This window comes from Phasianus colchicus, chromosome 5 (genome assembly GCF_987193195.1).
Source record: "Phasianus colchicus chromosome 5, bPhaCol1.hap1.1, whole genome shotgun sequence".
NCBI classification, from domain to species: Eukaryota; Metazoa; Chordata; class Aves; order Galliformes; family Phasianidae; genus Phasianus; species Phasianus colchicus.
In genome coordinates this window covers 43,536,839-43,563,084 of record NC_143440.1, presented here as the reverse complement: position 1 = coordinate 43,563,084, position 26,246 = coordinate 43,536,839, and the positions used below count along the sequence as shown (strand labels likewise).

At 34.0% G+C, this 26,246-nt stretch overlaps 1 long non-coding RNA gene across 1 annotated transcript; it reads left to right on the top strand.

Annotated features, from left to right (window-relative positions):
- The first annotated feature begins 5,580 nt into the window (after positions 1-5,580).
- Positions 5,581-23,877, top strand: LOC149917887 (uncharacterized). The gene is made up of 4 exons (XR_016467318.1): positions 5,581-5,694; positions 10,054-10,172; positions 20,458-20,545; positions 23,774-23,877. It is a non-coding gene; the product is annotated as an uncharacterized LOC149917887 (long non-coding RNA).
- The last annotated feature ends 2,369 nt before the right edge of the window (positions 23,878-26,246 follow it).

Sequence of the window (26,246 nt, the reverse complement as noted above, 5' to 3'; positions counted from 1 at the left end):
AGTAGCTTGTGGTAGCAGTGGTAATGTGAAGACATTTGGACTAGATGATCTTGTAGGTCGTTTCCAACCTTGTGATTCTATGATTCTAAGTATTGTGCAAGACCACATAGCATCAGCAGTACCTCTCAGTCCACTTTGTACTTATTCCAATGCTGTGATCTTTAATCAAGCCACTAAACAAAAAATAATTATGTCAGAATTACTGGCAGCTGGTAAAGAGGCTAGAAGCACCAAATGAATATTCACCTCTCTTCCATATACCACACTGAAAAGCAGAAAACTCAGCACATTTAGTCATTGCAAATTTTAAGTTATTCAAGTTATTACAGATGAAATGTTGTCAGACCAGAGCAAGTATGCTTTGGATTCAAAATTTTGGTTTGAAAAAGATAGGCCAAAATGTTGAACTGAGTGGTTTTAGTCCAGTGAATTCATTATAATTCAGCAATTCACTTTGGGTAATTTTTTTCTTTTTTATTTCAAGGGGAGTCTATGTTAATTTTCTGGGTGAGTTAAGACATTAGAAACAGAATCTAAAGCTGCAGTGCTGCATACAAGTACAAGAAAATGAGATGGTATTAAACCATTCTTTTTTGTGTATTGTTGCATTACAACTTCCCTAGCATGATATAATCATAGTTATAGCCTGACAACTGAATACTCAGATGAGTGAATTAAAGAGATATAGATTTGTGAACTTGAGCCTTGGTTGTGGGTAGATACTAAAACTAAATTTCATAGTTTTATTATGGCCCATGATGGTAGCTCAGATATTGATGCCATTGCAATAGCTATGAAGCATGTGCAACATTCTGGTTAGAACAGATGGAATTCTCAAGAGCAGAGAGTCAAAAAACCTGTCTCGAGCCTAACTGTGCTCACAACTTTGCGGAGCTTTCTCAGCTACTGTGTCCAGCATTACCAATGAAAACAAAAGTTGTTTTTATTTCTGACTTATTATCCTACTGTGGAAATGACAATAAAATGCTGAATTGGGAGGAGTATCTATCTGCAGAAATACTGAACTACTGACGAGATGAAGTCGATAGGGGCTAGCAATTTGGTTCTCTTAAACAAAAACCATAGGGGTGAAATTTTAACCCCTATAAAAATAATATTTCAATGGACTTCAGTGCAGCCAAGGTTTCATGCTAAATCTCAGAAAGTAGGTACCCAAGATGAAAAGTGCCCAAACTTTTAAGAGGCCCCTTTAGAAAATTTACTTTCATATGACATATTAGACTTCAAACAAAGAGTCATTGTCAGAGCTGAGATGAACTCATGATTTCCTGGCTCTACTGATAGAAATTACTTCCTAGCACTGGCTAGCATGGCAATAAAAGCAATTTTTTTGCTGCAATCATTTCTGATACTGTGTTCAACTTTATAAAATATGTTCCTTGGGAGTGAAATTAATGAGCTACACATAAAGACTGTTTATTCACACTTCATGCAGCTGTGCTTATGAGAGGATTGGGAAGGATGAAGTCCAGCCCCAGAAAAGGGCCGTGTTGTGATGTGGCTAGACTTCAGGGGGATATGGATTTCATTTAACCTTGTAGACTGAAGTAATATCTGCTGAATCTCCACATGTTCTTCATAAGGATTCCAAATGACTCAATCTCCTTGATTTGACATTTTGTTGCTCTTTTTCCAAGCCTATTCCTAAATGCTTTCCCCGAACTGTACAAAGCAAAACCAGAACTTTTTCCACAGCTTTCATGGCAGAAAGTCGAGACAGGAGGAATCCTGTTTTTTGTAATTGTTTTATCAACAGTCCCTGTACAGGATCTTATTGGGTTTCTGTTAGGTAGATAATTTCAGGTAAGTTCTGAGGAATCTACATAAAATTGCTTAACAAATATTGCCTCTGACATTGTCTATATTGTATGGATAAAGTGAGTTTTCGTATAGTGCTGTACTCCTTTATTCACGCTTTAGCATATAAAAGGTTTATCAGTTAAATGCAAGCTGTGGAGAACAATCAAGTGTTAGGGAAGGGTAGAATACAGACCTAGCAGCCTACCTTGTTCTTGCACTGCACTTTAATTATATAGAGAGTCTCAATTTTAAGAAAAAAAGAAAGAAGAGAAAGGAAGGAAGGGGAAAGGAACCATTAAGATTTTGTTGAGGCGATGAAATGAGTCCTCATTCCTTCTTCTCTTCCCTGATTGTGCTCTTTTCACAACTAAGTCTTCTCCAATGAAAACTATGGCAAAAATCCTGTGCGCTAGGTATTTACAGTGTACCTTCACAGTACTTTGTAAGTTGATGAGAATTTGGTCTGCCTCCACTGACAGCAAGAAAACATATTAATAATGATAGCTCATCTCTAAGCCTGGAGTGGTATACATGCTAGTTCAGCCCCAACAATGCTACTTTGCTTCAGTATCATAGTAATTACAGTAATTACCTGACTAGTAGGAAGGTTTGGAAGATGGAGACTGGAATGAGATCGTGTCAGTCCACCATCGTACGTGGTCTGAATTAAAGTGGCAGAATCTGATTTTATTTTACTTGTTTTGATCTTCCTTTCTTAGTACAGTAGGTGAAGATAAGGAAATACTTTCAAATGAGGAAGGTAGATGAAGAAGGATCAATGTATAGAAGAGGCTGAGAGTCTCAAATCAGAATCAAGAAGTATACATAATATAGTGAATAATTGCCTCAGGATAAAAATAGCTTTTATGTATTGCTATCACAAAGAATTACATCACCATATTTTATTGTTCTACTTACAAACTTAGGTGACATCATAAATGCTAAAGGTAATTATAAGCATCCTCTGTTATGTGTGCAGTTTGCTTCCAAAATAATACAGTCTGATAATGATGACAATTAGATATATCTCTACAAAAATATCTGTCTTCCCTCACATATAGATGCTATCTTTCAAAATCCCACCTTTTGTCCCACCTACAGTATTTAACCACAGATTCTTATGTTATTATAAAGAAACAAGAACTATTAATGATTTTCTTTGTTAACATGTTGCAATATAATCAATTTAAAAAATAAATATTTAAGGAACTAATAATCTACATCTGCTTTTATATTTTCATAGAATATTACAGTTGTTAAAGCTGCTGTTGCTGTTGGCCTTTTTCATGTGTCCTTACCGCTTAATCATGAAGATTAATGTTCCTAATCTTCAATTAATTTTTATTTTTTTATTATTAAAATTAATGTTTATTTTGATGACTTACTTGTAGCAAATAATCAAGCCCCTATCCAAGGAGATCTAAATGGCTTTCTGAATGTATACATATTAAAAACCAAGACAGACCACCAGCCCAAGTAAAGATGAAATTTCTGAATGCTCAGAAGAGAGCTGCTTGTGCAGATGGTTTAGTCTTTTTCTTATTCACAACTTACCTAAAAATCATGTGAAAAAATATATATATATATATTAGATGTTTATTTCATTTATATTTGGCAGGCATTTTCTTCAACTTTTGTGCATATGCCATGCCACTGTCTTTGGAAGACATATCCCACTGAGGGTTGAAACTCACAGTTCATAGGGAATTAAAATGTTATCAGTCCTTACAATTTTTTTGTATTTATCTTTACAGTACTAGTGTATCTAAATAGTGCTACTGTTTTTCATTGGTCAATTGTTTTTTGTTTGTTTGTTTGTTTTTTCCCCCACAATTTTTCTCATATAATTAATTTAATAAAAAATAAAATTATTCATCTTAGAAAGCCAGCTCTTGCAGACCTAAGATCTGGATAGGATATAGCAAAATTGATGATCTTTTTTAGACTGTTTATATTTTGAAATGGTAACTTTATTCTGTATTTTGAAGATAAGAAAAGGAGCAGATTCATGTTATTATTTCTGAATATAATTATGTTTTCTTCCTGGAAATATGAGTATAGTGGATTAATGCAAGAATGCTCCAGAAGAATGCTTACACACTACTGCCTATTGGAAATGAAGTAAAGAACCCCACTCCTTAATATCATTAGGTAATTTTGAGTATTCCTTTCTCTGTCTGCAAAACAGACTGAATGAAGCCTTTCCAATTTAAAAATATATAGTGTTTCATAACTTCTTAAATGTTTTCAGGTTTTCCTAAATTTTTATTTTAAAAAAACCAAAAAAACAAAAGCAATCTTAAGGCATTGCTTTTATTCTAAAACCTAAGAAAACTCAGATTCCTTAACTGCAAGCTGCAGTGGTTTTCAAAAGCTGTTGATAATCTATGTAGAGATGTTTGTGTAACAGACAATATTGAAGTCAGAGCAAAACTAAGACAAGCTGAATAAAAAGCATATTGTTAATTTAAGGTGAAAGAAAGAAAACTAGATGAACACTCTGAAGAGATCTGAAATTTAGGTATATCTACAAGCCAAATTTCCATCTCTTTCAGTACCGTGATTTTGCAACACTGCATGGCAAAGAAGGACTAGTAGAGAATCATTTCATAGCTTCCATGTTTAATCGAGCTCCCATACTTCATTACAGTTATAAGAAATGGGATTGACATGCTGATTCAAATGCTTGGAGACTCTGGTTAGATCCATAAACAAACAAACTTCTATTCAAGTTTTTAGAATCATAGAACTATTAAAACTTCATCCCATGTAGGCATGTGGTCCGAGGATCTGATGTGACACTACTCTGCAGTGGCTTCTCTAAAAATTCTAAAAAAGGTACAGGGCTTCATAATTGGTTAGCCTACATATAATTGAAGTTTGCACCTGTGTGGTTTATACAACTGTCATATCCAATCTAAGCATAATTACTATGTAATTTGAACTCAGAACTTTGTTTATAGACCTCCCATAAGGTAATGAAATCTTGGCTGATTACTATTTGTGCAATAATTTTCCAAGTTTCTCTGGAAATAGAATCATAGAGTAATTTGTGTTGGAAGGAACCTTAAAGATCACCTACTTCTAGCCCCCAAAATGTCTCTTTATTGATGACTATTGCAAATCTAAATTGCATCTCTCCTAATTAAGATCTTTTTATTATGCACTTGAATTTACATAGGTTAAGCAAATACATGTTTATACTTCATCCTGCACAAAACAGTGACAAACCAGACTCTTCATTTTCCTTTCAAATAATAAAATTTCTTTACTGATATGGTAGCAAATCTTCAAATTACAAATCAAACACATTTCACACTGCACTATCTTTTTTTTTTTTTATATATTACTGAAGAAATTTTCTTTCCTATGTTTTTTTTTCTTTTTGGAAAACAAAGATGACAGGGAATCAATAAAAATCATGTGCTATTTAGCACAGTACACTGTCTCTTAATAAATGCTGATACCCTGTTGTATGAAAGTCTATTCAATAGGAACAAATATAAATTTATATGCTTTTAAATAAATAAAATCATTATGGTAGTTTAAATATAAATTCTGAAAACTTCAATGAATTTTTCATATAAAATTGAATATTTAACAAGGTAAACATTTTTTCCTTTTCTTTTATATTTATAGAGTCACGTGCTTAAAGAAGTTGTAGGGAAAATGCTGAGTCATTGCTTGAAACAGTAATTGATTGCCTGGTGGGAAGGCAGGACCAACCCAGAGGAGGTCAGGTGCATGCAACGCATCTGAGTGACTGGAAGGGGTGAAGCCAAGATTCACCCCTTCCCAGATCTTATTTAAGGGTGGGCAGTGAAAACAAGGGTCTTTTGCTGGAGATTCCTGTCTACCTAAGACCTTCTCAAGGTAAGCAGCTTTTTTTCTTTTGTTTCTGTGTTCATTGCTGCTGCTTTTGGGCTTCTTCTCACTTGTTGCAGCCTAGGTCTTTGCCACCTGCTAGTATTGCTTTGCTTTCTGTCATATTATAGCATTACAGAAGGTAACCATTTATCCATAACTGTTGAATAAAGCTTTCAGGATGCAATCTAACAGGACTATACAGAAAAGTACTATGCACTATTGGAATATATAATTAGGGGACAAAAACATCTCATGACAGTGTTTAGTTTTCTAGTGAAGAGCTGTATAAGTTAGCTTTCTGATTTACTGCATATATGTCCTTTGTAGTGAGAGTAATATACAAAATCTCCTTTAGTCATAATGTTATGCAGCCTAATGTAGGCCATATACTGTCCTTGATATGTCACTGAGAGGTCTGCAAAAGATAAAAATGTCTCATGCAATTGTCAAGGTGAATATGCTACTGATGACTTGCCCAGTAAGTAAATAGGATAAAATAGGGTGATTGTTGTTAGCTTTCTCAGAGTGCAATTGTTATTAATAATACTCAGAAATAAATTCTGCTACTTGCAACAAAGTAAGAGCTGATTAATAGGGATCTGGAAAATTAGATCTTCTGAGTTTAACTGAACTGAAGCATTACTGTAAAGTGTATCTTCTTTTAATAGAGTCAATTCTGGTGAACTGACAGTTTCATACAGACACAGAATCAGACACAAATTTGGAAGAGGCACAAGGATTGACAAGTCTATCAATCAGTATGTCTGAGAGCACTGTCCAGATACTTGAACTCTGGCAGGTTTTGTGACATGATCACTGTCTGGGGGAGCTTGTTCCAGTACCTGACCATTCTCTGCTGAAGAACTACTTCCTTACACCAAACCTGACCAACCCCTGATGCAACTTCTTGCCATTCTCTTGAATCACTATCAGTAGAGAGAAGAGATCAGTGCCTGTCTCTCTGCTCCTTTGTGAGGAAGCTAGGCCATCAGGCCATCAAAAGGCCTCCCCTTCAGTCTCCTCTTCTCTTGTCTGAACAAACCAAGGGACCTCAGCCACTCCTCATACATCTAAACCTTCACAATCTCTGTAGTTTTTCCTTGGACTGTCCAATAGTTCTATGACTTTCTTATATTGTGGCACACAAAACTGCATGCAGTACTCAAGGTACTCCTCATCAGCTGAGAGCAGAGGACAATCCTTTCCCTTGACTGACTAACAAAGTTGCCTGATGCATCCCATGGTATGGGTGCTCCTTCTGGCTTCCAGAACACGTTAACTCATATTTAACTTGCCTTCGAAAATCCTACAGCATCTTAAAATCCTAGGCTGTACATATAGCCAAAGTTGGCCTATCCCAGGAGCAGAGTCCAGCAGTTGTTCTTACAAAAATTCATAAGGCTGGTAATTACCCAGACCTCTTATTTGTCAAGGTCTCTCTGCAAAATTTCTGTACTATCAAGGGACTGAACATTTTATCCAAATTTAGTGCCGTTTGTGAATTCACGTAGTATGAGTTTGAGACCTGCATCCAGAACATTTATAAAGACATTGGAGTGAACTGGTCCCCAGACGAAGCCGTGGAGAACCCCACTGTCTGACTTAACTCTCCTTACTTACTATAGCTTTTTGAACCTGACCAATTGGCCAGCTTTTTGTTTATTTACAATATTGTGAAGTTTGAATGTCTGTAGTCTTGGTTGGATTATGTAGAATACTTACCAGAGGTGGCTTATTGACTAGTCCTCCTCTCATGAAAAGGTAAGCCTGTAGGGTGGAAAGTGATGCGTAATCTGTTTTATGGTAGTTCCTCAAGCAAATAAAATGTGCAAATCTTAGATTGTTAGCAAACATCAGGGGAGCATGGTATGCTGATTCTAAGGAAAAAAAAAATAAATAAAAAAACCACCACCAACAAACAAACATGGAGTGTGGAGCAGGCTGTAGGATCCATGGCCATATAAGTGGTCATCCTGCAGGGATGAGGACTTGATATTATTGGAACTGATAAACTGCCTGATTTCTTGAGCCATCTCTGAGCATGCAGTTTTCCACCTTTCTGTAAGAAATATGTTCTCTGAGTAAAATTAGCAAAACAAAGGTATATTTGACTACAGTCATTCAAGCTCCATACGAGAGCAAGAAAATGGTGTATAAGTGGTTTAAGAGAAAGATTTTTGTAGAGAATACCATCACAGACAAATCAGGAAGACACTGCTTGTTTCTGGGACCAGCTTGACAGGCAGAGTATCTCTTCCCCCACATAAGATCATCTATTTGATATGATTCACACACTTGGTTATACTGAGTTCTTCCCTCAGAAGACTTAGAAATCTCCATAGAGTAATTCCATATTTTAACACGTTTGTGGCTGGCTTTATTGCGTTCTTGGTTAACTTCACATGCTTTGCAGGCAGTGCAATTATCACAAGCAACCTAAAAGAATTTGTAATCTGTTAATAATCTTAATAAACTGCACTATTCACTAATCTAACCTCGAGAGTTCTCACTGAGTGTAGCCAAATTCCTTAGAGCTGATTGTGAGAGACCATTTGAATGCAACTAGATGAATTGGGCAGAACACTATTTGTGAATCTGCAATCTGTGATTGTTCATATATTGAATATGACCAGACTTACAGCATGAATTGCGTACTCAAATTCTAAGCTTGTCTGCACGAGATGCTTTGATGTCTGAGAACAAGCTGGAATGCCAGGTGCTTTATTTTCTGCCCAACTTTTTTACCCTTTTCATGATACAATGCTGGATAAGTTGTCAAGAAGGATACTGTGAAAAATACTGTGGAAAGCTTTGCTAAAATCCAAATTGTACACAACTACTAGCTTCTCTTTGACAATTAGGGGGGTAACTTTGTTATAAAAGATAATTAGGTTAGTTAAACAGGACTTTCCCCTAGTTGACTATGCCCAATGGATGCATTGCTTTTCAAGTGTTTTTCATCAATTCTAAAACAGGGAGAAAATTAATTTTACTAGGCACAGACATGAGACTGACAGGCTTGTAATTATCAGGGCCTTCTTTCTTATCCTTCTTGAAAACTAAGACAATATTTGCCCCATCTAAACCAATTAGCATTACGTTAACTGAAGTTAACTGGAGTACTGGAAACATTTTTGAAATTTTTAAAAGTTGACATTTGGGACTGCATCCAATTTTTCAACTTGATTTATAAATTATGTTTACTTTATACTTTATTTATAAAGAAAGGTTGTTTGGAGATGTAGAGTGGAGAGGTATAATATTTATTCTACCAGTGAAGGTCTGCTCTGGGTAAGTATATTTCTGTGAAGTCTTTGAGTGAGAATAAGGAGAGAGCTTTGAATGAGAGTGCCAAAAATGGGATTTCAACTGGCTCACAAAAATTTATTTCTGGAATCACAATCACAAAATAAAATCAAGTGCTTGTTAGTTTGCAGAGATGTGATCCTGGAAGAAGACTGTTCCATCTCTAGAAATTAAATTATTCTGGAGAAGGCTGACATTAGTCTAGGGATGTTCTGCTTACTTTTTTTTTTCCCATGATGGGTAATTGTGACAACTGATCAGACAAATGCATGTGAGAGTTGTTGCAATAATACAAGCTTTGTGTGGGATGAGTTCTTGATATGCACTTAATAGCCTTTTCATATTAAAAGTGTATTTCATTTAAGACTTGCTGTTATGGTCTCTTCTTGTTCAGTGTGGAACAGCACACAACAGACAATAAAGATAATTCTGAGGAAATGGAAACATTAGATGAAGGGGGGGGGGGGGAGGGAGGTGTCAGGTCAACAGCATTAGAAGGATGGGAATAGAGATTGCAAGACATTGGTTAATTTGCAGAAGTGTTCATTTTGTTGTTTTAATGCCAATTCAGTGTGGATAATTTTTGTAGTCTATGCTATTTTAAAACAAAGAAGAATAAGTAGCCAACCAGCTTTTGTGGTTTCAGTAACACAGAAAGAATTTCTACCCTCTTTTTTCAGTTGATGTATATTACAAAATTCTTATACTCTGCTTCAGGGATAGATGAACTTCAGAAATTTCTTCATGAATAAATATATATGTAGTTAAAACCTAGTTTCTAACTATGGTTGTTACTATATGTATCAGAGAAAGGTGAAAACCTGTATTTTGTAGCATTTGAAGTGTATGGAAAAAAGATAATAAAACTCTGTTCTTCAAGAATCATATACTGATATTGACTTTACGATGCCTCCTGAAGGAATCTACGGCACAGGTCATCTCTTTTTTGCTTCCTGTACTGGGTAAGACATTGAAAGAAACAGAAGGATCTATAAACACTTGACGTGGTGGCTGGTGCCATCACAAAAACTTTTTTTTTTTTTTTTTTTTGGACAACAGAGTTATCCTCCAAGAAGCTGACAAGGTTGACAGTCCAGTAAGTTTGCAGATGATACTACACTGTATGGTGCAGTCAACATACCTGAGGGACAGGATGCTATCCAGAGAAACCTGCCCAGGTGAGGTTCAACAAAGTGCAAGGTCTTGTACCTGCATCATGTCAACCCCTACTATTGACACAAGTTAAGGGATTGAAGGACTGAGCAGAGCTTTGGTGAAGAGGATTTAGTTGTACTGGTGGATGGCAAGCTGGACATCATTTTATATCAATTAATTTCCTTATTCTGAAATTACATTGTATTATACTGTAGGTAATGAAATTACTAGTTTTGAATTGTTAATAATGGATCATAAGTACCTCACTGGCTAATTAGACTGAGTAGCAAAGAAGTGAGGAAAAAACAGTTAAAGTTATAACATTTTTAAGGAGATATGAGTATGTAGGAAATGGAGTTTTGATGAAAAGCATTCTGAAATGCAGTTTACACTGTGATATTAATGGAGTTTTTTTGCTACCATTTAGAAGACAAAAGATTTTAATTTTCTTCTCCCTGTTTATGTATTAATATATTCATATTTCATTTATATAACCTATAAAAAGTATAGGTTTGAACAATGCACAGCTATTTTTGATTAAATATTGGCTGCACATGGAATTGACTATTATGAAAATGATTCATTATACCCAAAAGATTAAAATAATAACATATAATGGACAAAATATTCAAGTATTTTTAAAATACGTATTGCAACAACTCAATATACTTAAAATGTGTGTTTAAGTCAGTGCAAATATTTAAAACTTCAGAGGACAATAATATATTGCTGTCTTGCCTGTAACTCTAAATCAGAATACTGCAGGTCATCATAATGTCTGTGGAAGAAATGCAAAAGTGTTGCAGGGGAATCAGCGGTTAGCTACATAGTGCAGTCACACCACAAGTAGTTATTACTCAACGTATTTACATTATGAGGCAGACACAGGTTGTATTTGAACAAAGACTTCATTTTAGTCTGGAATGCTTTAATTTAGGGACATGGTAATACTGAAACTGCGTCTGAAATGTTTTGTTGTTTTACAGCTTCTACATCCCTCTTCCTCGTTGCCAAAGTTCTCTCCTTGAGAAAACATCACACATCACACACTGAGGTCTTTTGTTTGCTTGTTTTCTTGTTCAAAACCACATCAAAGTACTTTCCAACTTGTAGTTTGGTACCAGTTCCAATTGCAGAAGTAACCAGCAGTGATCCATCACAGCTGTCGTATCTGGCCTTGTACTATATTTTTTGATACGTTTCAGATGTATTAATGTATCTCTTATCCTTCAATGTAAACTTGCTTTGAATTTTATGAACCTAATATATTTAATGAATTAAGTCAGCTTATAAAAATATTTAAAAAATCATAGATAAGTATTTAGATAAAAATTGTGTCACCTCATGCGTGAATGTAATAATAAGCTATTTCCATTTCTGCTACATTTGTTGCACCTACAGTATTTCTGAATGTCTCTTATCCTGAATCTTGCTTATACTGAGTTGCTAAAGATAGCATGAAAAGTGCCTTTGTTTTGTCTTAGTTTTTCTTGGCTCTGTTAGGCACAGTACGAAAGCAAGAAGTATTTGGCCTTGTGCATCTAAGTTGTCATTTGGAAACTTCAGGTTTTGGTTTCTTTCCTGCATGCTGAGGTTTAATTTAAACCATGTCACCCAGCTCGAGTAATGATGTCATATCCGTTTGTGACAGCACTCTAAGGTTCTCTGAAGGTGCCAGTGAATTAGTGCCACTTTTTTCTCGCATAAATGTTCAACAAGTTCACTAAAGAATCTAGTACTTGTTTACAAAGCAAACTTCGTTATTTACATAATTTATAATAAACTGTAAAGCCAGTGTTTAATCCTCCATTAACACAAAATGAAAAATAATTAAAAATGCTTCCAGCATTTAGTTTCAGCTGAGTTTAATCATGTAAACATTACAGTTATTCTGACCTCAGTATTTCACTTACATTTTCAGGAAACTGAAATTGAATTGTAGCCTTCTTAAGCAAGTTTTCAATGTTTTCACAGATCCGTTGTTGGAAAGAAGACTTTCCATGTTATTTTTCCTTTTCTAGGACTAGTTTGCTGTTTGTAGAGGATACTACAGGACTGTAGTTCAGTCTAGCTTCGGATGGGTGCTCTGTTTTCTGTTTTCCATCACCACTTATAAAGAGATGTTATGGCATATGTAAACTTTCTTTCTAAAATGTGATGGAAACTATATTCTGAACTTTTATTCAGAGGACCCATTAATACTGGAAACCAAAGAAAGTAAGAGATGCATCCATATCTACTTCTCTGTTGAAAATATATGTTATTGGTGGCATTTAACACTTATAAATGAAGTGATTCAAGATTAAATCCTTGACAGTACTTATTTGTGTAAAACATGAGAAAATCTTACAAACTAATAGTGTAAGACCATGATCAGTGTAACAAATCTTCCTAAGAAAACTATCAAGAAATCTAGAAAGAAGTCATTTCATGAAAAAACAAACAAACAAACAAACAAACAAAAAAAACATATTTGCTCTGAAAGTTCAGTAAATGCTTACTTCCAGTACTAAATGATTGCTTCTCCAGGGATGTCTGTTACCAGATTTAGGTAGAAGGCTCAAAAGAGCAGTGTACAATCAGATGAGAAGGCATCAGGAACCTCTTGTCAAAGATATATGTGAAAAAGCTCTAACACAGTATTCTTAAACTGACTTATCATTGTGATTGCTTGTGGTTGGAAGAAAACAATGCTTGTGGGATTTATGTGTTGGGTGAAGGTTATATCACAATATGTCACATATACTGTTCAAGAGTAACATATCATTTGTACTGTACTGTAGAAAATCTGAACACTTAAGGGCTTTTATTTTGGAACTTTCTCCTTAAAGAGTTTTCAGTGTTTTCCATAATTAATAATAATTTTTAAACAGTAGTCTGTAAAGGAATCAAGTATAAGTGGTGACTTATTCCAACACTTAAGTGAACCTGCTGACAAAGTACATGTTTGTAGACATGTATCTGGAATAGATTTATATAGACAATGCTGAGAGGGTGTCTTCATCTTACATGATACCTGTATCATGGCTGAATACTACTCAATATATTGGTACTATTATTGCAACTAATACAAAATGTGCTTTGGCACGTTCATAGACCAACACACGACAACACAAAGCGTGAACATAATGCTGGTGTAATAATTATCTAACAAAAATTATCTAGTAATAAGAAGTTAATACAACCAGTTATGATCATAGTCACTTGTGGTTATTTTCCTTGATTTATGCCAGAAGTCACTAGGATTTATAACCTGGTACAGACCATTCAGGAGAAAGAAGAGTGGAAATATCCTGTGATGGTAGGATGAGGAAGAATGGCGTTCTGTGGGGGAGACTCCCCACTGTGGAAGGGGCAGAACGACCATGAGGGAGTGTGAGGGATTAAGCATTATAGACTGACCACAGCTCTCATTCCCTGTTCCTCTGTGCCATTCAAGGGGGAGAAAGTGAAAGAGGGTGAATGGAAATTTGCTTTTAGTTTCTCATATGCCTCATCTACTAGTAATAGGCAATGTATTACACTAATCTCCTCCTTTACATTTGCTTTGACCATGGTGGTAATTGGTAAACTCTCTCTGTCCTTATCTCAAACATTCAGTTCTTTTTCATTGGTTTTTCTCCACCTCTTTCTTCAAAGAAGGGAAGTGAAAGCACTTAACAGTGCTTAGCTACCCATCAAGATAAAACCAATAAATTTGTATTCTGTTTCAGACATGCCTATCAACTCTAAGAATGTTGGTTCCAATATGGATTCCAGGAGATATACAATCCAAAGGCCAATATTCAGAATACACACCAAGTATCAAGGGAGCACTGCCTTTGAAATCCAAATCTTATTGACTCTGTTGTTCATGGAATTGTTTCAATGTCTTTTCGATCCAGAATTATACAATATATTTATTTTTGGGAGATATTAATGTACACAAATGTTATCAGTTGAAGAGAAATAAATACAGAGAAAACATTTTAGCTATTAAATGTTAGCTTGCAGAAGTAATTTGCAGCAAAATAAGATCTAGCTGCTAACTACACTCTAAAATGCATCTTTATTTTCCATATTTATATGTGTGCATCTAAGTGCAAAATATCTGTAACTGAAGTTAGTTTTCTTCTTTCTGCTCGAAATCTTTACTCCATCATTAAAAGATAATGTTTTCACAGCCTCCCCAAAGTATTTTGAACACATGACAGGATGTTGAATCTGTTAAATTGGTACAAATTAAGCTTAGAGGCTCAATCATTCAGTCAGACACTGTTGCAATGAAGGTCTTCTGCCCAAAAAGCCTCCTTTTTTTTTTTTTTTTTTTTTTTTTTTAGTTGGGAGAGAATCTAATGAAAAGTGCAGGATATATCCTACAAACTTTACTTCTTTTCCTTTTAGGTTTTCATTGCTTCAGTAAGATTAATACATTTGACATATTTTTATTTAAGAAGCAATTGCTTACTGTATCACTGACCCTGTGAGAAATATGGAATCATAGGAATAGCGTACTTGGACCTTAAATTCACTTATCCTTAGCCCTCTTCAATTTCTCTGGCTGTGTAAAGTGGTTTTAAAATTACATCGACTGAGTTATAAAGACTTCTAATCAGTATCACTGCCAACCAAAAAGCCCTTAGTGTAAATGAGAATTGAGCCTCCTGAAGAGTGTTTGTACGGCAGGTTGTCACCAAGGTTATTTAGCTGCACCGGCTCCTGCAGTAGAAGCGCACTTAGGAAATTCACTGTTAAATGAACTTCCAACTCCCATTTGGTTTGCACCTCCTGAGATGATCACTAGCCAAGGTATAATGGGTCTGCAAAGCTCCTGAGCCTGTGAGAACTACAATGTATCCAAGTAGCCTTCTCTTTTTTTTTTCCCTCCCCTTCTCCCCCATCCCGTGATGTTCTGTCAGTGGTTAACAAGCAATCTAGACATATAAAAGCAAAATATGCTGTTGGAACAATTTTAAATACTGTGTTTACTATTGCTCGGTAGTGATCAATAGTGTTCACTATTTCTGTTATAGTATACTTGAAAAGTCTAATGTCTGTTCAGCATTACACTTAAAGTTAGAAAAATATTTGAATTATTTCCACACGTAAGTAGAAAACTAGAATTTGACCTTCTTAAGAAAAGAAAGAGTTAAGTTCATGGCCTCTTATGATTTTAACTCCTATTTGTTGTCTTATTTGTACCAAAAAAGATCCAGAAGATGTTTTTTAAAAAAATCTGAAATATTTATTTTTCTACCATTCCACTAGAGTTTCTTAGTTCTACTGTGAATGGTCAGTATTTGGATGGGTTGCCTGGTTATGTTACAGTGACAAATATGGTGTTGCCTTGAAATCTCTTTTGGAAAGCCTACAAGGTTTGTTTGTAAAGAAAGCGCACAGTTTTTGGCAAAATGATGCTTTGGGAGTGTACATCTGCTTTCACACAGGATCGTGTTCTGAATCTGGCAGGTTTGTCTTCCAAAAATAAACAACTCTTCATGAGTAACTTTAACTACCAAAAAATAACATTTTACTTTAGTAGGAAAAGTTTACTGCTCTCTCCAGAAAATCAATATATACTCTGCTGGTTGAAAGAATATCATGAAGATCAAATTCATCCATATTGTAACAAAGCAATATTTCTATTTGTTATTCTCATTCAACATTTTATTACTAAAATATATTGAGATTAATATATGCTGTATTATGCTATATTTGCCTGTTTGTTCAACATTTTTTTTTTGCTTATGTTTTCTTATGTCTCATTTTTTCTTCTTATCATCTATATTCCCTTCAATCATTTACTATCTATTGCTTATATTCTTTAGTCCTTGATCAAATGCTCATATATTAGAAGAAGTTGTTGATATACAAATTTCAAACTCGTTTGCTCTCTGTTGGTAGTGGGAACGGACAAACAAGGAACCTCCCTTTTCAGCTTTTCAGAAGGTTCAATCTGTTCACAAACATCTGTATAATCACTATGATGCAAACTGTCAGTAAAACATTTGATCTTAGTTCAACCTTACTAACCTTATTTAGTTGTCTCAAGTAACATAACCCTGCAACTGGTATTTAGAAAAGATTTGTCTTAATTTCAGAACATTTGGACAAGATATTTCTATTTCTTATTCTTTCCATAAATTAAACAAAGTAGAAATAATTTAAGTGGTTGTTTTATTGAAATCTAAAGGATGAACTATGTGGCTCTAATATTTCAGTTCATTTGAGCATCTTTAATTTTTTCCTTACCACTGTATTAAAACAAATAAAAATCAATATGTATTCTTATGTATTTCAATTTTTTATAAAGTCTAGCTATTCTAGATGTTTCCAGGATGTTAATAGCTAATACGCTTCTGTGGCTATCTTTAAAAGATACGTAGTCAGTCTTCTAAAGTCAACTTTTTCATATTTTATACCTATTTTTCAAGGCCTCAGCATGTGATATTTTGAAATATTATGAAGTCAGAGTTAATATGTTTTCACTGTATATTAGCATGTAAGTTTATACTTGCAAGTTTTTATGATTTGTTTCTACAAATTTCTACAAATTTTCTTTTTTGCATTATTTGTGTTTTTATTTTCTTTGCAGTGCTGAAGGTAGGTTGGACAATCAAAACATGCTAAGGTCTCAAAATCTGTCTTTATTTTAGTTCAGAAACATGAATCTTCTTCATCCCTTTTCTCCTGCCTTTTTATTGTAAATCAGTTGTGTACGGGAATGGGGAAAGGACAAAAAGGAGAAAAGTTTTTGGCCGTATTCCATTAGAGTGCTTGATTTGTCATCAGGAGACTGCAAAGAAGATATAAACTCTGCCCTTTTCACAGCTACAGTAATTTTGCAGCCCTTGGGAATTCTTGGCACTGCCCTGTACACGTGACTGAGCCAAAAATGTCAACCCTCCTTTAAAGAGCTAGTCAACAAGGACATATTTTCTAACAATTACTGAAAACAAATCAACTGTCCTTACCAAGTATTCTATCTTCTGTGGTTCACTGAAAAGCAAATGCATTACCATAGGTGTATTTATGTCAACTAGCTATTTTTTAAAAGACAGTTATGAAATTTAATACTTCTGAGTTTGAAGAGAGTTGAGATTCTGTTTTTCTCCTCCGAAGTTCCTTTCCCATTATAAAGCTGGCGTGGTTTCTTTTATAGTTAAAAATTTTGGAAATGTAAAGTTCTGAAAAGACAAGGAAGTAATAGGTTGCTAAGTGCAGTGTAAACAGTATAGCTACAGTATATCTCATTTACTGAAATATTTAATATTTTAGTCACTTGCAATAACTATAGGTATTACATGTACAACTTAATTGAAGATTAGAACATATACGAAAGAAAGGATAGGGGATTTTGAAGCATGTGGGTTTATTTTACAGCATTCTTACTGTAACAGGAGTTACGTTAAGAAGTGAAGCACTAGGGTTCCCTAAAGCATGCTGCTATGCTTAAATATATGTAAGGGTAAACAAGAAAAAAACATCAAGCAATCTTCTGCTTGCTACTGTGCATTTTGTAATATTACATATGATATTCTGCAGTGTTTATATGATATCTTTTTTTTTTCAGAAGATTTCAAAGCAGTACAAAAAGCATCATTTTCTTCTTTTTTAAAGACAGGAAAGTGGAGAAAAGAAATGACAAATATCTTGCTGAATGTGAAGAGTCAGGGCTCCACCTCAAATTTTTATCCGTATACTAAACAGAAAAGATCTAAGTGCAACTTAAAACACAGTGAGACCAAACCTTCATTTCCTTTCTGTATTTAAAACGCAGATGAACATTATGTTAAGTTCTTTGCTAAACGGTATTTTATACTTCCTTCTTACTCTCTCTCTGTTTTCTACTCTAATTAATGTTTAATAGGAAAGACAAAATATAAAAATGAATCAAGAACTGCAAAAAATATTTATCTGGTTTTTCACGTGTAGCTGAGTTCAAGAAATGTTTAAATGTTCTACTAAGGGACGTGGTGAAATACTGGTGGTAGGTGGACAGTTGGACTAGGTGATCTTGGAGGCCTTTTCCAACCTTGGTGATCCTCTGAAATTACAAAATAAGATAATGTTCTATGAGAAATGTGGAAGTTGAAGATTATAAGTCAGGTCCTGAATGTTTACATGGGGTTTCTCTCTTATCAGGATAATTACCTTGTTACCCTGTCTTCAAACAGAATCACACATTCTGCTTTGCTTCAGGGATTTCTGAAATACAATGGATATGTTAAATACTTGTAGAAAGATGGTTGAAAATTTCTAAATACTAGAAAAATTCTGCACATAAGGTACACAGGAATATGTGTTATGACTAATTCTGATCAGCTTGACCAACAAATTAGTGAATAAAGGGGGATGCTAGGGACAAAGGATGCAATGCTATATGCAGTATTTTGCTCAAAGTAGTTGTATTTTGAAAAATGTTTTTCTTTTGAAACCTGAAGAAAGAAAAAAAGTAAAAAGTTTGAAAATGTATGAACATCCTTTAGCCTCATGCATTCTGTTTGGCTATCATTAAAAGTTTGCTCAAAGGAACTGCTTTTTTTAAATTTCCAAGATTAAATTTTTGCTGTTTAGTCATGATAATAGTACAACAGTTTTTTTTTTTCCCCTGAAATAATTTCATTGATAATTCCTTTTTGATAGTTATTAGATATTTCTTCTTGTTTTATTATTATCTTTTTCCTTCTTCATCCTTCCAGTGATGCAACTACAAAACCTTTAATATAGGTAATATTTTCTTGTTTAAAATTTTCATTCTGTATATATGCTTTGCTTGCTTGTTTTTAATAGAAGGATCTGCCTTCTTTCACTAAAATAATTTCTTAATGGAATTGCTTCCAAAAATTTATTCCTATCAGATGCAAATAATAAAAAAAAGCATTAAAACAAAACTATCATGAATAAAAAAATTGATTTAATTCTAAGTTTACACAGTGTATTGCAATTTCACAGCTGAATTCATCAGAAGTCAAACACTTATTGCCTGCTCTTGTGTATTTTCTCTTTTTTTTAGTCAGCACATTATTTTTATTGTAGAACATCTTAGGAATGTAATTGGAGACTAATCAGATAATATGTGCTTATTAGATTTCTGAGGTACGATTGGATGATAGTGTGGCTTTAGTCCAACTAGTGCTGAATGAAAGAAGCACAGAAAATGTTGCAGTATATAGGACATTTATTCTTCCTATTCAAAATAAATACTACTTGGAAATTTAATGGAACATTTTCTTGGTAGCCAGAAACTGAAAACATAAGGTATCCAATAGGATAACAGTGAATGCATAGATAATTTGATTTTCCTCACATGTAAGGAAATCCAGAAGATTTTAAATAGTGAATTATAATATTATGTATAATAAGTTGTATTTCCACGTCACAGAACACAGCATTACTACATTTACAATTATATTCCTGCAGGAAAGGAATCCAAGAGTTCAGGTGCTGACATCCCTAAGAACTGACTATTGATCAGATACGCTTCCTCTGCAAGCTATGTAATATCACATAAAGGTCACCATGGACAGCACAAATTGCTTTTATTGAACAATATAGTGAAGAAGCATTTAAGACAAAAAAGCACCTTTATGTTGTTTTGTCAGACAGTTGATTGTGATATAGTTCATTGTTCTGCAGTGTGAAATTGCAACATTCTGGCTTGCCCGATCACCTAATTCTACTTACTTTGGGAGTTCAGTATCTCCCAAATGAATCAGGCTGTACAACAGATTCACACAAAACAATACAGGATGAAAAGACTAATAAAATACATTGTAAACATATTTTCTGAATGACCACACAAAAGTGAAGGGAGACATTCTTCAGAAGGCAAGCATGCATTTGACTGTACCAGATACTTACTCCATATTTATTATTCAGTTGTTAATAGCTGATATCATCTTCTCCAAAAACAAATGATTTAACCAAAGCAGTATTTACAGCCATACATGACTGTACCAGAGAAAACAGAATTCAAAACAAAGAGAAAAATCATTTCAGAAAAAACATTTTGGATTAATTACAAAAGTGAAATGCTTTGATCCTCATTTCATTCAATTCCTTCTTTTGATAGAAAAGCTATTCAGTGAAGTTGAATTTGTTTCCATAGAATTCTGAAATTGCACAGAAAACATTCTATTGAAAATTTTCCAGCAGCATTCACCAAATCTGAAAAATGAGAAATGTGTGTTTTGTAAGAGTGCTGTTTACTGCCACTTATCACCATCACTAGTGAGATTGTTCTGATGCAAGTATTAATGAGCCTCTTACTCTTGCTCTAAAAGTCAGCTCTATGTTCCTAACCCAGCTTCATTGTTTTGATAACAGAGAGGACAAATCATCCAAGGAAATTCCTGGGGGGCAAATTGTCTGAAGAACACCGTGTGTTCAAGCACATTGAAGATAGGACTCGGATGTAAGTGATCTTGACAAATAGACTTTAAAAAAAAAAAAAAAAAAAAAAGAGCACAATTCAGTAAAGACATATTGCATCTAATAGGAGTAATCAGCTGAAGAAAGAGATTATAGGAAATAAGCAGCTTTGCAAGAATGTCAGCAGTCAGTTAGTGAGATTATATAGGAAAGCAGACAGACTGTTTGGAAATCAAGAAATCAGGATGTATTTCAAAAGGTAGATTTGATTTACATAAAGGCAAAGAAGAAAGTGAAGGAATATTTTGTAAAGCACTTCAGACAAGAATAACCTGCTTATTGCAAAGAAGAAAAATATATTTTCTGTCTACCTAAAGAATGGAATAAAAAGCTTTATTTGAAATGGTAATAATTCAGATTCAGATTAACATTTCAACCAGCGAAATTATTAAGTAGCAGTCTGTGGATGTTACTGAACATCCAAATTTGGAAATGGTTAAGAATAGACTGTTGGAATATCAAGAATCACCAGTGGTACTACTGATGATGATTTCTTGACCGAGACAATTGGCTTATTAAATTCTTTCCTCTTTTGTGCTTTCCACTTATGATATTTCCTTCTGGCACCTTTCTGTTTGTCATACCATTTCAAAGGTATTTTTAAGAGCAGACTGGTCCCAGTACACATTACTACAGAATATAATTTGAGAAAATTATTAAAATTTTGTCTACAAGGGAAAGTTGAGACATATCCATGTTTCTGTGTAGTAATGACAGTTATAACTAATGTAATAATATTAAATATTAGAGATTATCAATTTCAAGGTGTAAATCTGTGTACTTTGACCTACCTTCAGTTATAGTACAATGCTCTGTTTTCATTCATATTTTTGAAATTGTATTTTGGGTAAATGCTCTAAATTAGATCAAAATTTGTATCTTTGTTCCACCTCCACCCTATGTTCTTTTATCTTATTTTTTTAACAACCAGATACATACAATAAAAGAAACAAAAACAAAAACAAAAAAATCACACCAAAAGACAAGAAACAATCCAACATCTCAGACTTTTCTATGCTATTATCATCAACAAATTAGGAAACATGAGAAAAAATATTCTATACTTTTCTAAAACAGTTGAGATTGGAGACAGTAATATAAACCAATCAATAAATAAAAATCAAGGCTTCTAATTAGTATCAACTGAAACTTGAAATTTGGAACAATTGTAACTGTTCAATAAAAATAGCTTTGTTGTCACCAGAGGTTGCTCTCTAAGAAAAAGTTAAAGGATAAATAGAGATATAATTCATTATATTTAAAATCATTCAGTTAGTAAAAAATAAACCTAAGCTTCTTGATAGAATTTCAGTTTTGGTATTGATATCCTTATTTTTAGCTACAGAAAATCAAATACTCTTATACACTATGTTGTGCGTGTAAAGTTTAAACATCTGAGTAAATGTGAAGAAAACTTTTAATATAACATTGTCTTAGAATCCAAAGGAATAATTTCTGTGACCATAAAGGTGACATCTTAGTGACATAATCTAAGGAGTTATTTGAGTGGAGAATTTTCTAGGAAGCCAAAATCAGTCATATAGTTATGTATAATTTGCCCACTATTAACAGATCAAAATTTTTCACCAGCAATTGAAAGTAAAAACGATAAATTTGATAGTGAGGATGTAAAATAAATACTTGCATAAAAAGTTGTCAGTTTTTTCATTTACGAACATTAAACATTGAAACAAACCACAGCAGCAACACAATGTTGGCCTCAAAGGCTTTATTTGTACTCTCCTGCCCACAAACCACCTTCTGTTCACACTATGCCTGAATCCTCCTTCTAGCTAGAATGGAGCAGAGAAAGGAAAATCTGTATTAGGACGTGTTGATATTTCAAAATTTGCTTTTGTTTTTCATTCAAACAAATGTCATGTTCATTATATGCCTGTAAAAAATACATGCAAGTTAGAGTTTCATATAGTTACCTCTGATTTTATTACCAAAGAATACAAAATACAACACATACTGTGGGACTTTGTCCAATTACAAGGATGTATTTCACCTCCAAATAAAGATGTGGGATTCAATGTGGATATCCACTATTAGATGTGCAAAGTTGTTTGAAACATCCCCCATCGAGCCCCAGCTGTTGTTCCAGAGTAAGGCAGGATTCTTTTGCCACTTCTGTTAAAGGAGTATAGATTTTTTAATTTGGATGCTTGTGGGCACCTCGTATAATATTATGCTCCACCATATTGGGGCAGCTATATGGAAGCAATGAATAAAGCTAATAAAGAGATATTCATTTAGAAGTTAATATACTTAGATATAGGTGTTTACATGTGAACCAGGCATGTAAACTCCCTGTGTTCTATGGGGTGCAAGTCAATATGGTCAGTGATGCCCAGAACACCACTCAGTCCCAAACAAGGATAGTTTGAACTGAGCCTCTGGTGTTCGCAGAGCACTTAAAATATAAAATACACATTTTAAATGGATAGCAGCAGGTCACCTGAGCCTAGAGAGGAATTCATCTTCTCCTAAAATAGAAAGCTGTAACTCAGGACTCCCCTGCCTGTATTGATTTGGTCTCTAGTTACTAAAATCAAGTCAAAACTTAGAGATATTTTTGATAAAATAAAATGGTTTAATTTAAGTTTTAATTTTAATAGACACATTTATTTATAGTTTTGAGGTCTTGCTCTCATGCTCTAATATATGACAGAAATTAAGTTGAATTTGCAGCATCTGAAATATTACTAACAAAGGAAGGTTGCTGTTGTTTTGAACTATCTTATAAGCTGAAGGGAGGGTGATGAAAACTGCAATCTTAATAAATCTCCTGAAGTTAAAGGCTTAAAACTCACACTGTTTCAAATTAGTGACGACAGCAATATTTATTTGCTGCTGAATTCTAGCCAGCATGATATTTCAGCAGGAAACACATTATAAGACATAAAGTTATGGCCACAGAAATTATAAACTGTTTTTTAACCCATGGAATAGGTTAATAGGAAGGGGTTTTTCTTATATATATATTGAGCAAAAAGGCAAATAATTAACTTTCCAGAAATCAAAAGAGTAGACTAGAAAGACAGGAAGTGAAGACAGCACACACATTATTGTTCCTGAATACTGAAGAGCAATTGAACATTAGAATCCACCACATTCAGTGTTTTTCAGCACAATGTCTATGTAAAATAACAACTAGGAAGATGTACATACAGGTAATGTTGTGTTTGTTCATTTCATTCCTCAAAAGGGAGTTGAGTGATTAGACAGCAGAAGGAAATGGATGCTAAAATTCATCAACAGAAGCAGCAGCAACCAGTAACAGTCTCAGCAACTGTGAAGGATATAGGAACATCACAGCCCATCACTAAATAAATTTATTTTCAAAATACAGGCTTCACTGTGCTGAAGCAGCTCTGCAAATCCAGAGTTACGTTTGGACAGAACATTCTTCACATCTAGAAATTTATTTCTATGCTGGAGCTAATCTGTGCAATTAAAATAAGTGGTATTATTGACCTAAATAATTATCAAAATATAACAATCCTCCCATGTGTCTCTGAAATGTCTTTAAAAGGTGTGGTTCAAGTTCAGAGGATATCCTCCTCAAGAGACCATAATTTTTTTTCCCTATCAAGTAAGTTCTGTAGCTAAACCATAATGTTTTTTTCCCTATCAAATAAGTTCTGTAGCTAAATGTGATGTCCTTGTTATCACCTACTCATGTCCACACAGAGTGCACCATTGAAAAAGTAAGTGTGACAAATCAGTCTTTTAATTATTCACATAATTCTTATCATGGATTTCAGTAGCTATAAAAGTTATCTGTTGCTGAAAAGATAGCAGCAACTGAGCTTATCAATGAATTTTCAAAGTCACTGCAGAACAACCCTGTATCTATATACAGGTGAACAGCAATATCTCCATTCGTTAGCATCTTCACTCTTGACAAAAAGGAAGAAGGTAGCTCACACTTATGTTCTTAAATGGCTGCAACCACCTTCCTGAACGGATCTTCTAAATTTAACTAGTTAGGTGTTAGAAGTGGAACATTCTAAGGGAAACAAGTATTGATGTTACAACAGAAAACCTTATGTCCTTTAAATCAATATGATCCAGTATTTTAGGGGCAGAAAAAACTCCAGGAAGATATCTGCAATCATTTGAAATTATGTTAACCAGTGATGCTAATCAGCTCAAAATAGTATAAGTACAGAGTAAATGAATCAGAATCGATCGGAACTTTCCAAAGGAACACTCTGGAAAAAAAGGAAAAAAAAAAAAAAAAAAAAAGCTCTTAAAATACTTCTAAAGATCTAATAATGGAAACATTTCAACTATTTTTAATTATTAAACTTTCCTTTAAAGCAAATTTTCCTTTGATATAATAAAAGGTGAAAAAAAGTCAAAATATTTCAATGACTGAAAATAATGAAAGATTCAACCATAAACAATTGGGATTTCATATTGTGAAGCATTTCTATGGATAATTACGATTTTTTTTTCTTTAAAAAAAAAAACAACAAAAACCATGTGATTCAGGAAATGCCAATCTGGTTCAGTTTTGTCTTATAAATGAATGAAGAATGCAAGTAATTGTCATTTGGATGATATATCCTCTGAATTGAGTGCACTGGCTAGCTTCCAGAAAGGATAATTATGTTCTACTTACCCAATATCCTCCCACTGTTTTTCTTGTAAAAGGTATATTTTGTTACATCCTATTCCAAAATATTAATTATACCATCCTGAGGACACTGTGTTGTTTTCTTTATAATCATTCAAAAATACACATTCTATAGAATGCATGCCTTAGAACAAAAGTCAGTAACAGATAATCTCTGAAATACAAAACTTTTACAAATTGTTATATAAGTAATGTTATAACAAAAGTTCTGCCTGTGTCTTTTTGTAGTCTTTGACAGTATGAAACAAACTTAAAAAAAAAAAAAATCCGCAGCAGCTTTCAGAAATAAACTCAATAAACTCAAGATCATTCAAAATCAAAAATGAAATCTAGAGAATTCTTTTTCAGTGATACTGTGATTGCTTCATTAACTATCAAAGATGAAAATGGACATTTATCTACCACTAAAAGTATTTAATTCTTGTATAATCTTCCTTTACTAAGGTCTAAAATATTTAACATATAGATGATACTTTGTAATTGTGTAAACAAATAAAAGTCCTCTGCCCATGTTAATTAATTCTTGTCCCACTTCAATTTATAGGAGGGAGAAGAGGTTCTTTTTAATATATGTATACCTGATGGAGAGATTAAGACACAATGGGTCAAATGCCCAACCAGTTTATTCCAAATCCTAGTTGCTTAGGGATATGGGGGAGGGAAGATGGGAGATAGAAAAGAGATAGGAGATAAAAAGCAAAGAGTCTTCATAGAAAACAAGAGAGAGATAGTTACAACCGTGGGTCCAGCGAGGTTCGTCCATTGTTCTCACAACTCATTTGGTCACCATGAGGGATGGGAGGAAGTGAGGAAGCTTTGCAGCAAGTAGGCCCTGGGGATAGGAGGTGTTCTTCCAAAGAGGTTTTCTCCTCAGGGAATTCCCTGTCAAAAGTTTCTTTGGGAGTTCTTCTCCAAAATCTTTAGTTTAGTGAGGGCCTTTTTTCCCCCATTTCTCTGTGTTTTTTCCTCTTTTCTCTCTGTTAGTGTGACATACCTGGCCCAACAGATAAGCCAGCAGGGAGCGGTGCCTTCGTTT